Below are 13,931 nucleotides of genomic sequence, written 5' to 3' on the forward strand. Positions count from 1 at the left end.
CAGGTGAGCCATCTATGGGCAGTGCAACCTACGGGAACTACACCCTGGGTTGAAGGGGTCTGGAAGGGAACTTGGGTCCATTACTGGCATACTTACGCCTCCTTTACATTTACATAGGAGCAATCCTGAGCAGCATTACCCCAGTAACTGTACAAGCACAGAGGGAGAAGTCAGATGAGAGCAAACTAATCCCTGGGATGGCTGCAACCATGCCCCAACACCCCCACAGAGTCCAGGTGAGCATAACAGAATGCGAAGCCTATTCGAATCTCTGCCTGGGCGTAATGCAAACTTCAGAGATGGAGAAGTTGTCCCAATTACTGGGTGAATTACGGGATGAGGTTCATGCCTCAAGACAGGAAACCAATGCCCTAAGAAGGGATTTCATAGTGAATCGTGAACAAATGGATGAACTAGCAAGACACATGCTTCAAGCACAAGCTGGTCAAACCCCACTACCAGGATTAACCCCTTCTGCTACACCTGCACAGTCAATGCCAATACAGGTGGTTCTTCCAGGGGCGGTTCACCCAAATAAGTACGGCCTTTTTATGAACCAATGCAGCCTACATTTTCTGTGCAGACCTGGGGCATTCCCCAACGAGAAATCTAGAGTGGCATTTGTGCTTTCATATTTGGGAGGTAGTGCAGCAGACTGGTTAATACTTTTGGTCATCCAAGATGTTCCTTTACTTTGGGATTTTGGGGGTTTTCAGCGCGAAATGGAGGAACTGTTTTCAAGACATACCAAGGACAAGCTTTGGACAACAAACTGTTGTCACTCCGGCAAGGTAACCAAGATTTATTAACCTACATCTCCACCTTCAATCGCCTTATAGCCCAGACAAATTGGCCAGAGGAGAAGAGCACTATGCTCTTTTATCGAGGGTTACGAGGAGAACATAAGGACATTTTAGCTCAATTAGTAAATCCCTCGGATGGTTGTGCAGAGTACATTGACCTGACAGTGCAGCTCGATCACAGATTACAGAATCAGAAAATGGACTGAGAAAAAGCAGAAGGGCAGTCGGTCTACGTACGATCCCGTGAAAATCAAACCAGGCCACATGATCAGTCTGAACCTATGCAGATCAGGGGTTTGCGGAGTCCACTCACCAAGGCAGAAAGCGAGAAAAGGAGACAGCAACAACTTTGTTTATACTGTGTTAAAGCAGGCCATTTTCTTTGAGAATGCCCGTTGAAACCACCCAGGAGAACAGTAGGAGCAATCGACAAAGGCTAAGAAAAGGTACAACGGGACTCGGGAAACTCTAACGCCCGGCAAGCGTAGGGGTCCACTTGTCGAGCGGTAAAAAGGAACCAACAAAGACCTCACACATAGTCATCCCTGTGCTCTTGGTAAACCACAAACAACCGTCTAAAATACTTGCATTGGAGGCATATATTGACAGTGGAGCTGTGGGAAATTACATTGACCAAGATTTAGCTACCCGGATTGGCCTTCCTGTCCGACAGAAGCAAATCTCGGAAAACGTTACAGCAGTTGATGGATCTCAGCTATCATCCGGCCCAGTGATGCACTACACCGAGTTGGTTACGCTTCTGTGTCAGGACGGTCACCAAGAAGACATCACTTTCGATCTCATCAGCGCTCCTCAGTTCCAGATGATATTGGGAAGGCCTTGGCTGGAGACCCACAACCCTAAGATTGACTGACGTAAAAGAGTTCTGGCCTTTCCAAAAGACTGTGCCGACACCTGCTACAACAAAGGATTCCCATTGAAAGATTTCAACGACCCCGGAGCAGGGAAAACAACTGTAATGGGCCTCACAAGTTTGTTACCACCCGAATATCTGGATTACCAAGATCTTTTTCAAAAGGAACAAGCGAATGTCCTACCACCGCACAGGCCGTACGACGGTCAAATCGATCTCGTACCTGGGGCCAAGTTCCGTGTAGCCGGATCTACAACTTAATGGAACAGGAAAACCAACATTTAAGAACATACTTAGACCAGTATCTGGCAAACAGCTTCATCCGCCTGTCCAAGGCCCATGCTTCATCGCCCCTCTTTTTTGTGCCCAAAATAAGGAGGGAGACTTAAGAACTTGCATTGACTATAGGGCACTTAACCACATCACGGTAAAAAAACGGTATCCGTTGCCACTCATCCCCGAGCTAATTGATCAAGTCAAACAAGCCCAGAGTTACACAAAACTAGACTTGTGAGGGGCCTTTAATCTGGTAAGAGTAAAAAAAGGGGACGAGTGGAAGACTGGCTTTTGTAGAAAATATGGTCTTTTTGAATGCCAGGTCATGCCCTTTGGGCTATGTAATGCCCCAGCGGCGTTCCAATTCTTCATGAACGACGTACTTCGCAAACTATTGACGTCTGTGCACTTGTCTACATTGATGACATTCTCATCTACTCAACCAACAAGGAAGATCACGTTGGTCATGTTCGGGCAGTTTTAAAGAGGCTTTGACAACACCAGTTATATACCAAACTGGAGAAGTGCTTCTTTCATATGACAGAGGTAGAATTGCTCGGCTTTGTTCTCACACCACGGGGCGTACGCATGGACATGCGCAAAGTAGACACAATTTTCTATTGGCCTTCACCGACATCCACAAAGGGAGTACAGAGTGTGCTCGGATTCGCCAACTTTTATTGTCGGTTTATTCCCAGATTCTCTCAGATTGTCCATCCAATTACCTCCTTGCTACGGAAGAATAAACATTTTCATTGGTCTGCAGAGGCAGAAGAAGCCTTCCTGAAACTAAAGCAAGCTTTTTCCACTGCACCAGTTTTACGACATCCTCGCCCATAACTACCATACGTGGTTGAAACCGATGCGTCCAACATAGCAATGGGAGTGTCCTGTCACAACGAGACCCTGAAACAGGACAGATGCTTCCTGTGGCATTCTGGTCTCGTAAATTCTACACCCCAACCGAAGTAAACTATGCCATTACTGATAAAGAATTACTAGCTATCAAGGCACCCTTCAAGGCATGGAGGCATTATCTTCTCGGAGCTAGACATACAGTTACCGTCATCACATATAATCGCAAAAAGTACAATACATAAAAACCGCCAAAGCACAATCCTCGCGCCAACTCCGCTGGACCCTGTTCTTCGCAGAATATGATTTTGTAATTACTTACACGCCCCAGAGTTCCCAATGGCAAAGCAGACGCCCTGTCACGTATGAGCGACAAAGAGGAGGCCTTCATTAAACCAGACCCTGTGGCTATCATCCCGGAAGGACGGATCCTAAACACGATCGCAGCAACCACCTCTTTTGACGTCTTAAAATCTAACCTACAACATTTTATGAATCACACAGCACAACAAGACTGGTTATCAAAGGGAGATCGTCATACCATCGTGAACAATTTGCCATAATTTCAAGGACGGCTGTACGTTCCAAATAAAAATCTACAGAACCAAATCATAGCCAACTATCATGATTCTTTAGTTAAAGGACACCCAGGAATAACAAAAATCTTAGCTAAAATAAGAAAAAATTACTGGTGACCGACTTGGCGTAAGGACATTGCCCAATTCACTGCAACCTGTGGTGCCTGCGCACAACACAAATCTCAAAATCAAAGTCTGGCAGGTCTACTGCGACCTTTATCAGTAGCCCCAGTGCCATGGCATACATTGTCAATGGATTTTATTACAGATCTTCCCCCTGCAACGGATACAACACCATTTTGGTCATCGTAGATCTGTTCTCTAAAATGGCCCATTTTATTCCTCTGAAAGGTCTACCTTCTGCATCCACTCTGGCTATCGTATTTCTGGAACAGATTGTTCAGTTCATGGATTTCCATCAGTGCTAATATCTGATTGAGGGACTAAGTTTGTCTCCACCTTTTGGAGAAAATGCTGCAAAATTGCCAAAATCGACCTTCGACTATCCACCAGTCATCATCCCCAAACCAATGGCCAGACCGAACAGACCAACCAGACTCTGCAGCAATACATAAAATGTATGCTGCAACAAACTGAGGATGCCTGGAAAGACATACTTTGGACAGCAGAATATGCATACAACAACTCCATTGTTGGGTGTCCTGACCCATTTTTGGACTATTAAGCTGCAACATTTGGTGCTGTGGGCTTAGAAAATCCAAGATGGCGGAAAATCCCACAGTTGCGCCAGAATCCGGGAAAACCACGCAGTTTGTGCGCACACCAAAATGGGTGCCTAACCTGCCACCCACCAGTGCAAGCATGATGGGCCAGGAGTGCCATGAGTGAAATGTGTGTCAAAGGAAAAACAGCAGTGCCGGTTGGCTAAAAAAGCGCTTTAAAATCACCTTTGTTTCCGTGAATGCAAGCTCAAAATACATATTTCAAACATTGCAGGATATTCAAAAATCTTACTGAACACCAGCAGACATCTGGCAGAATGAAGTTTTGTGTGCATACAAAATCTGGAAAGATGAAGAGCCCAAAACAATGTTTATAACAAAACTGGCTGAGCTGTGGATGTCAGCAGCTTAACTGAAATCGGATTTAAAACCACTAAAATCGAAATGTTTAAATTAAATGAGTGACCTACTTTTGAGTGTCACATAGATTGCAACCGTTAAATGTCATAGTTTTGAACTTAGAATCAGCATTCTAGCTGCATGTGTAAAAATTGTGAGTTTGATTTGAATGAAGAAAAGCTGGGAACAAAAGTGACATTTAGCTGAAGCCTGGCTTAATGAAACTAGATTCTGCCTGACAACTACCCCCGACAGGAGAGGGAATTCAGCAGCTGTGTTCCCAGGCCTGGCTGCATCCTGCTGCCCCTGCCAAATGGAGATGACACCTCTCTGATTGAATTAGGGGAGTGGTACCTGCAGACTGCAGGAAATTGAACAAAGCCCTGTCCTGGACTCAGGCAAATGTTATATGGTGGGGGTCGTAAAATGTCTTCCTCTTGGGAAAAACTGGGAGGGGCACTGCATCTGTGAGCAAGCTGAGCTTGGGGGAAGTGGATAAACCAGAAATTCCACCATGTGCTTTGGAAAACCACACCCCTTTGGGGCCAGAGCATAATTTTAAAAAGATGGATAATTCATAGTGCGGACTTGTAAAAATTATATAAATAACATCATCATTCTTGTGATTTTTCTGTGCACCTTTTAAGAGGTGTTAGGACCCTGTGGTATGTTCTTGGGGATAGTAGCGGAAAAAAAGGTTGTTACTCCAAATGTATGCATGTTAAAAATCTGACACTTTATCATCTGAAACCCATATCCCTGGTGCACATTTGTGTAAAATCTGGAAAGGTTTAGAGGTCGTTATCTGGATGAAAAGGGGAGAATTCTGTCATAAGTGGACACGACATCTTACAAAGACAGGGATCGGATGGTTTGGTGCTACAGAAAATATGTTAACTGGACGTATAATATTAGAAAAATGGTACATAGATAAATATGTATTTGGATCAGAAATAGATTTGTGTGCAATTTGACAAGGGGAGGATCCTCTGCCCATAAACCTACCTCATCACTCTGACTCACAACCCAGTTCCCCCAATCAAGGAAGAGAGGAGGAACTGGCCAATGATAAGTTGAGAGGGTTGGGAATGCAGAATTAGCCGACCCACCCACTTTCTAAACACATAAAAAGAGCCACTGGAAGCTAGATAGGACTTTTCTTTTTCACTTTCTGCGGAGCATTTTGACTTCAGACTTCACATCCAGAGATCCAGACTTCAAATCCATCAATCTCCAGAGACCAGAAATTAACTCCAGAATTTGTAGCAGAGAGGCCTGAATCCACAAGCTGAATCATTTTCAGCAGGCCTCCAAATCATTTGCAAACTATTCAACAGCCGGGCGAGCTGTTTGAATTTTTGCCAAGAACTTTTGTCAGAACCAGAGACCAGACCGCCATGCAGTGCCGAGAACTTTTGTCAGAACCAGAGATCCAGACCGCTGTGCAGTGCTGCTAGCAGAGCTGACCCAGAAGGTAGAATTATCCAGTGAGCAGAACCAGGCAGAGACCGTCCATGGCAAGGGAACCGCAGTCCAATCCTGACCCGATCCATGGCGAAGTCGTATTAATGTCCGAAATCTAGTTTGAGTACCCAGCTAGCACTGTGCCAAAACCAATCTCTTAGTTTAAAATAATCTAATCCAAGCTATTTTAACCTATTTAGAACTGCCTCCTAGAATAGTGTCATTCTGTCATCTTTAAACCTGAAAACTGTCATCTGTCATTCTGAGCTTTAAAATTTCAAATCCGAAAAACTACCTTTACTAAATCGGCCGTATCTCCGGAACCGTTTGTGATAGAAACGAGATTTAACTTTTATTTTGAAGCTGAGATTCCAAGCTTTCCCTACTCCTCATACTCCGTAATTGCGCTCGATGCGCACGACTAAATTTGCCACGATTTGACATTTTGCTTAATTTCAGCCACGTGTAAAAAGATTTGTCCTTGCTTTCCTTTGCTGAAATTTGTTTGCAACCTGACAATCATTCATAGAGCATTGCTAAAGTGATCCTGAACTAATACAAAGTAGCCGTCACGCACCCTGAACCTCTAGAGGGAATTAAAATATTTTAGCATATTCTTCACTTCTTTGCATACCCCATCAAAGTATATTGCCTGTGTTTAAAACTCCTACCTGTTTTCCTCTAAGCTTGCTAGGGGGGGGGACTGAATTATATTTAATTGCATTCCTGAGAACTGTGTGTTTTCCTTCCTTCTCTTTACCTTGCATAAAAGGGGGGGGGGAGTGAATTGTCAAAGAAAAGTGATTACATTGGGCCTCATTCCGAGTACGGCGCTAACCAATGGCGCTATTAACGCCTTGGTTGACGCCGTACCCGGACCGGCAGCACCTTGGTGGATGGCGGAATCACCGCCCCATTCCAAGGTTGGCGGGGCGGTAATTCCCCATTCACCAAGGATCTTCCCCATTCCCAAATGAGCCCCCATAGGGCTCAATGGGAATGGGGAAGATGCAAATAACGGTGACCGTTCATTATGGTCACCGTTATTGGCTTGGATGCCCCTTTGCGCCCTCGACTTTAACACCTGCTCAAAGCAGGCGTTAAGGGCGAGGGCCCAGAGGGAACTCGGAGTATGGCGGTAAGGGATTACCGCCACCGGTCTCGTTACCGGTAGCCGCTATCCCTTACCGCCATACTCGGAATGAGGCCCATTGTCTTTTGTTGAAATCATATCAAGTTTATTTTCTGTACTGCATTTCATTCATCATTGCATTGTCTTTGAAGCCATAAAAGCATTCTCAGATACGTTATCCTCTCTATATCACTTCTAAGCCATCGAAAAGAGTGTACCACTGTAACATTATCCATTGTTGATCACTATCATCTTCACAAGTGTGCTATCAAATATTAATTTACTATAAAAGTGTGATAGATAAATATTGTTGAATTTTCAAATAAACCTTTTAATTTGCAAAACAAACCTACTTCTTGGCTCAGTGGGGTCAGGGGGATTCTAAGAGAGGGGTGTTACATAAGGGTTGTCATCCAGAGTAAACGAACTGGACATAAAAATACATCAATAAGGGCTTCCATCAGCATCCCAGACTAGGCATTGACTTAGCTGTAGAGTTGAATTGAAGTCGCTTACACCATCCACACCATTATGGGGACAAACTCCATTTTGTATTGTGTACGGACGATATCCACCACCATCCATCTTTAATCCACCTGAATCATTGGAAATTCCAACTATATCGACTTTACGTAAAACTATCACCCAGGTTCTTAAGGAAGCAGCAGAACATCTGGCCAGAGCCAAAGAAAAACAAAAGCAGTTTGCAGATCGCCACAGAATGGAAGCTCCAAACTATCAAGTCAGAGACAAGGTCTGGTTGGCATTTAAAAACATTCCTCTGAAAGGGCCACAAGGCGTCTGGACTCAAAACTTGGGACCCTACACTATCAGAGCTGTGATTAATCCTGCTGCCATGAAGTTAGAATTACCATCTCACATGCAGATCCATCCTGTGTTTCACGTCTTCCTTATAAAACCAATGAAACCTGGTATACAGATTGATACGCCACCGGACCCCGAAATAATAAAGGGGAAACAGAATTTGAAGTCAAAAATATCATGGACTCCAAGATAGTTCAGTCCAAATTGTACTATCTTATAGACTGGAAAGGCTATGGATCTCAAGACCGAACGTGGGAACCCAGGGAGCATATCCACGCTCCGCGACTGATCAGGCGGTTCCATCGTGACCATCCAACCAAACTGGGACCAGAGGAAAGACCATCCCTGAGAGGGGCCTTGAGGGGGAGTGCTGTCATGGCCACTCAGGCAGGGACACAGTTGTTGCCCATCCGCACTCGTATGGTGCCCTCCAGAGCCCCTTATGGGGCACAACATGGAGCTAGATGGGTTTTGTCCTGGCGCCTCTGGGGTGCCAGGCTCATGAAGAAGACCAGATCATTGGGAATGTTCCAGGCCCACTTCGCACGTGCATCTAGTATTAGTGTTGCAGGGCGTGCCCAGCCAGGCTGCTCGAGGGCATGGCTAAACAGCCCAGGGCTATGTAAGCCCTGTCCTCACGCTGATCCATGCTTCGCGTTACTTTGTATCTTCATGCAACGTGACGCTCATCGCCGCTTGGACCAGCTTGCTTACCTTCTGGAAGCCAGCGTTCACCATCTCGCCACATCTCCATACTCAGCTTCTGGAAGCCAGCGATCACCATCTCATCGCATCTGCATACTCACCTTCTGGATGCCAGCATTCGTCATCGCATCGCATTAACATACTCACCTTCGGGAAACCAGCGACCCTGAATCCCGCGTTGCGCTCATCATCCAACGCCGCACCCAGCATAACACATACCTCAATTTCAGTGGAACCAGGATGCTGGAAACCTCTCAACCAACACTGCATTGCTCCTGATACAGCACTTCCAGCCATAGCACGCTCTCCTACATGCTAGCCCTCCCTCGCACCCTCTACTCAATTAAAATGTGCTGCAAAAATGCAACCAAAAATGAAACTGTGTTTAAAATGTAATTTTGTAAGAAACCACTCAATTAAACAGTTTCTGTCTCAACAAGCTTTGGGTGGTGACTTTGCACCCCTGAATCTTCCTCTTTTAGGTTCGGACCCCTTTTGTATCATCACCCTCCCTCCTTCGGGGTTAACAATGACTTTTCATTGAGATTCTCCCTCTGCCGTGCTAGTATCCCAATGCCAATGGGGACAATCCACTTCCCCTGGCCTTGAAATACTGTTGTATTTAAGAAAACTAAATGTCTCTTTAAACAGTTCTTTTGGGCCTTGCCCCTTTTGTTGCCTTCCCTCTTCCGGGTTCACTCTTGTCAACTTTTGCAAGACAGTTCACTGTAGAGATCCCTCCGCCGGGTTCACGCCTGTCAACACAATGTTCATGGTATTTCAGATTTCGTCCCTTCTTGTTAGCATCCCTCTGCCGAGTTCATGCTTGTCAACACACCGTTCATGGACCTTTAGACTCTTACACTCATGAGTCTTAATGTCTTTTCACAATGAATTAATTTCCCTTTGCTTCACCATTGTCCATCGGTCAGAGACTTTCGACAGTACGGAGGATTTTACAAGACCTCGTATGACCACTTTGAACATTGGGGTCAGTTTTTCCTGGATATTTTCAGAGGTTGGGAGGTTCACTCCCAAGGGGTGATGTTTGTCCTGATTTCTCTATTTTGCCCAACCGAGGCATGTTTCCTGATATAATCAGACATAGCAACAGGCAAGCCCTTCCTTCTTTTCTTTCTTTTATGGAAGTGTTACAGAGTAGCAAGAACACATTTCAACCTTTAGTTCTGCCAGGGAGAATGAATCTCATGGCATGGCTCATTACAGAAATAGTTGGAAACCTGGAAAACATTTCGAGCACAGTATCAACTCTCATTCCTAGTCACCTAATACTCTCAGATCATTAGGGTCAGTCTAGGGAGCAAGAGTTAGTAAGTGAAATAGTAGAGCCGGTATCCACTTAAGGTAGATGTTGGCCGAACTGTGAATTTCTTGCATGAATTGTCACACAGAGCCTCACATTTTATTGTGAAACATTATAGGTTGGCCATTTCTACTCATCTTGACCTCATTGTTTTCTTTTAGCAGGAGCCAATCCATTGGGAGTTGCGTCATGGTATTCCTCTCACTAGTAATTCTAACATAATCTGGTATTTATATTGCTAATGGAATCATGGTTTTCACTCAAACATTTGTTGGCTAAATTCATCACTCTGATGCGAGTGGTGGCCTTTCCTAGAATCTCAGGCATTCGAGCACTAAATCTTACAGGGAGAGTATTTACAGCTTTGGGGCTTTTCTATCACTAAGCATGTAAACCCTTGAAATTCAGCAACAAATCTTTAGTTAAGAAAAAGTTAATGTGAATAAATTCAATGCAACAAAACCCCTGAAGGTTATTGAAAAACCTTTCTTTGAAGTGACTTTAAGGTGTCTGTTTAAAGCAACAAAATCCCTGAAATTCATCAGGTGTAGGAAACTGAACACCTTAAATCTGAACCGCCCCATATACAGGTAACATCACAAATGAAATAACATCTGCAGGGGCCAGATTACAGAAACTTTGCACCAGCGCAAGGGCAAAGTTGCACGGTATTAGCACTAGGGAAAAGTTTGCCCTATTTTTAAAACACTAGGACATATTAGAAAACTATTACACCATGACAGCGGCGCCTTGGCATTGTATAAGCACCTGGGAAAAAATTGCCCTAGTGCAAGAAAGATACATTTTGGATGCGTTGATTCACCAGGACAAATTTTGCCCTAGTGCTAATACCATTCTGTATTATCACTAGAGCATACTTTGCTTTGTTGCAATAATGCCGTGAAAATCTATCTTTTTTGCCCAAGAGCAATTTTTGCCCTGATGCCTACACCATGCCAAATTGCACTTGTCATGGTGCAATAGTTTTCTAATATTTCCCAGTGTTTTAAAAAATAGGGCAAACTTTGCCCTAGTGCTAATACCGTGCAGCTTTGCACTTGCACTGGTGCAAAGTTTCTGTAATCTGGCCCCTGACATCACATATGATGTCACATATGTCATCATCAATGACATCACTGAAATATAGATCACAATAATGACATCACAAATGACATCACGTATGACATCAATGGAAAGTAAATGTCAGTATAAACAATTAATGTCCTTTATTGCAAGACAATTGAGAAATATTGTACAGTTTCACATTTAGTGTATGCTACCAAAATAGAAATATACACTTTCATTATGTCAAGTCATTCTAAATAAATATTAAGGTCCCGGAAAAAAAACTGTTTTAGTATACAGCTGCATCAAATTCCCCTGTCCCATTGGCCTATTGTACCTCCAAACATGTAACTATAATTGCTCAAGATTGACCTCAAACTGTCATTTTACAAAAGCATTGCCATTTTGATGTTACAAGGCCTTAGTGGAACAGACAGGGGTTATATAAAAAAACAAGGGGATTTATTGAACTGTTTCCTTGCTTTTACTTTATTATCCTTATGTGGAATACTGCAAAGTTATAATTACACTATGCACATGTTCTTTTCATTTGATCACAATGCTTTCTAAGAGTATGGTGCGGACATTTTCATATGTGACTCTTTCCATGCAGACTACCTTTTCAAATTGTTTGAGTATGCAACGTAGTAGAAATGACTTTAAAGCAAATTGCATCAATTTAAGAACAGAGATTCAATTCACATAACCTCAATATAATTTCTTTGATAAGGAGCTACATATCTTTTACTAGCTGAGGACGAAATCTGATAGCTTAAAAGTGGCATTCATTTAGGACATACAGTACAATGTTATGTATTACAAAATTACATCTCTCACTTTCAGTTGGAAATTAAGCTGCCAATGATATCATAAGTGATGACGTGATGACATATGTGATGTCATCAATGATGCAATCAGTGATGTTATAATTGATGACATTGATTAGGACATAAGCGATGACAAAGGTGGTGTCATATGTGATGCCATAAGTGGTGTCATTTGTGATGTCATCAGTGTGTGCTAGTTTCAAGTGTTGTCATCAATGATGACATAAGTGATGTCATCAGTGTGCTCATAGGATGCACAACTGCAAGGTGTTGAGTTAAGGAGGTGAAGCTTCCAACACCAGCCTGCTGAATTTCAGGGATTTTTTTTGCAGCATCTTAATGTCAATTCAAGTGAAGATTTTACATTGCAAAAAAATATTTTTTTCACCCTACAGTGAACCCTTTCATACCCAGGAGATGCAAAATATGTCTAAAGCTATAGGATGGATATGCATGACATTTTACAAACAGGTTGTCTGTCCCGGGCAAATCCATTTTATGGTTGAACAAATATAAAGGGTCAAAAAAAGGGTGTGTGTTTCACTTTTTTGTATTTGTGTTCCCATAAGAAAAATGACAAACATTTGCTTATGCACACACCCCAAACTGCTGTGTTTGGTGTAAATTAATCAAGTAGTATTTTTAACATTTCACAGACAGCATAATGCCCAATACCCAAAACATTACCCACATATCCCATGATGCATTACTGTATCAAATGCTTTTCATTTCTGATAGAGATTATCTTTTGGGAAATTCCATAAAATGATAAAAGAGAAGTGAGTAAGATTGTTTTGAGGCTGTGAAGCATGTGGCCAGGGTAAGAGAGGAGGATGTGTGAAGGTTTGGGGCCTGAGGATGGAATAAAAAAAAGTCAAACATGTTTACGAATGACAAGAGTAGACACTTTACAAATATGAAATATTGAGATCTGGCAAGCACAGTAAAAGCTAATAGCAGGAAGAGGAATAGTTTAATTCAATTTAGAAAGAGATCACTGTTATTTTATTATAATTAATACATTGATTGCTTCTTTAATTAATGCAAAATGTTATGCTGGGTGTTATTAGAGGGATATTATTGTTTGTGGATGTTTGATTAGGTTAGAAAGCTTACATTTGGTTTATGACATTGAAAAGAAAGTGTGCAACAGAAGATTGAGTGGTGCCGATGCATGTTTTCCATAGCCCCTGTTTTGCCTAAGCAACCGTTTCACTTGACAACCTCAATTTTCTGTAAGAAAAAGAGTTTGGATTCAGATCATATCACAACGAGATCAGACCCTCACTTACATGTGTGCTTTAATATTACATTTGGATTGGGCATCCTCCCAACAGGTAGCTTGTTAGACACATGCAGTAGTTCTGATTCTTATGTTTTCCCGGTAAACCTTTTGAACAGTGAAACAAAGGAAAAATGTTAGTTCTTCTGCCCAGGATATAAACGGGTTAGATCGAATCATCTGAAACCAATTTTAAGAGAACATTATATCAATGGGCAACTGATGCTTTAACTCTCAGTATATCCACATTGGAGCATAGAGTAATTTTTGCTGCATATAGATTTTTGTAGAGGGATGGGCAGTCAGGAATACATTTGTTGCACGTCCGCTGCAAGATGTCAGATGTGGATGGTATTAGGATAGTTACGAGTTTAAGGTTATTGTTTTGTATATTGGAGTTTTTATTGAAATGCACGTTGTGTATTTACTCTATGATATCATCAAACAAAGTTTCAAATATGAAATGGGAATGTTAATGAAACACATCTATCGTAAGATGAAATGGTTTTGGAAACTAATAGTACATCTATGTATAATCCTAGCCGCACCAACATCTATCTTACAGGAAGAACATTTACACTGGTCAGAGATAATTCACCCATTTCTTAGTTCAGTTTCAGGGAGGGCACAAATGCCCAGATCAGGAGCTGGTTTCTCAACCTACAACCCTTTTGTTTTAGCATACACCACTGCAAAGGTAAGGAACAGGGACACACAGATTTCCTGTGCCGAGTTCCTTTGGAGGGGGGAGAAACCAGCAGCATGAGAGCAAGGGTATGTGACGATTCCCAGGATATCGTCCCTGCTTCCCTAGGGGGAGTCCCTTCCAATGAGGTCAA

This window comes from Ambystoma mexicanum, chromosome 12, assembly GCF_040938575.1.
Source record: "Ambystoma mexicanum isolate Mex_15411 chromosome 12, UKY_AmexF1_1, whole genome shotgun sequence".
In the NCBI taxonomy this organism is placed as follows: Eukaryota; Metazoa; Chordata; class Amphibia; order Caudata; family Ambystomatidae; genus Ambystoma; species Ambystoma mexicanum.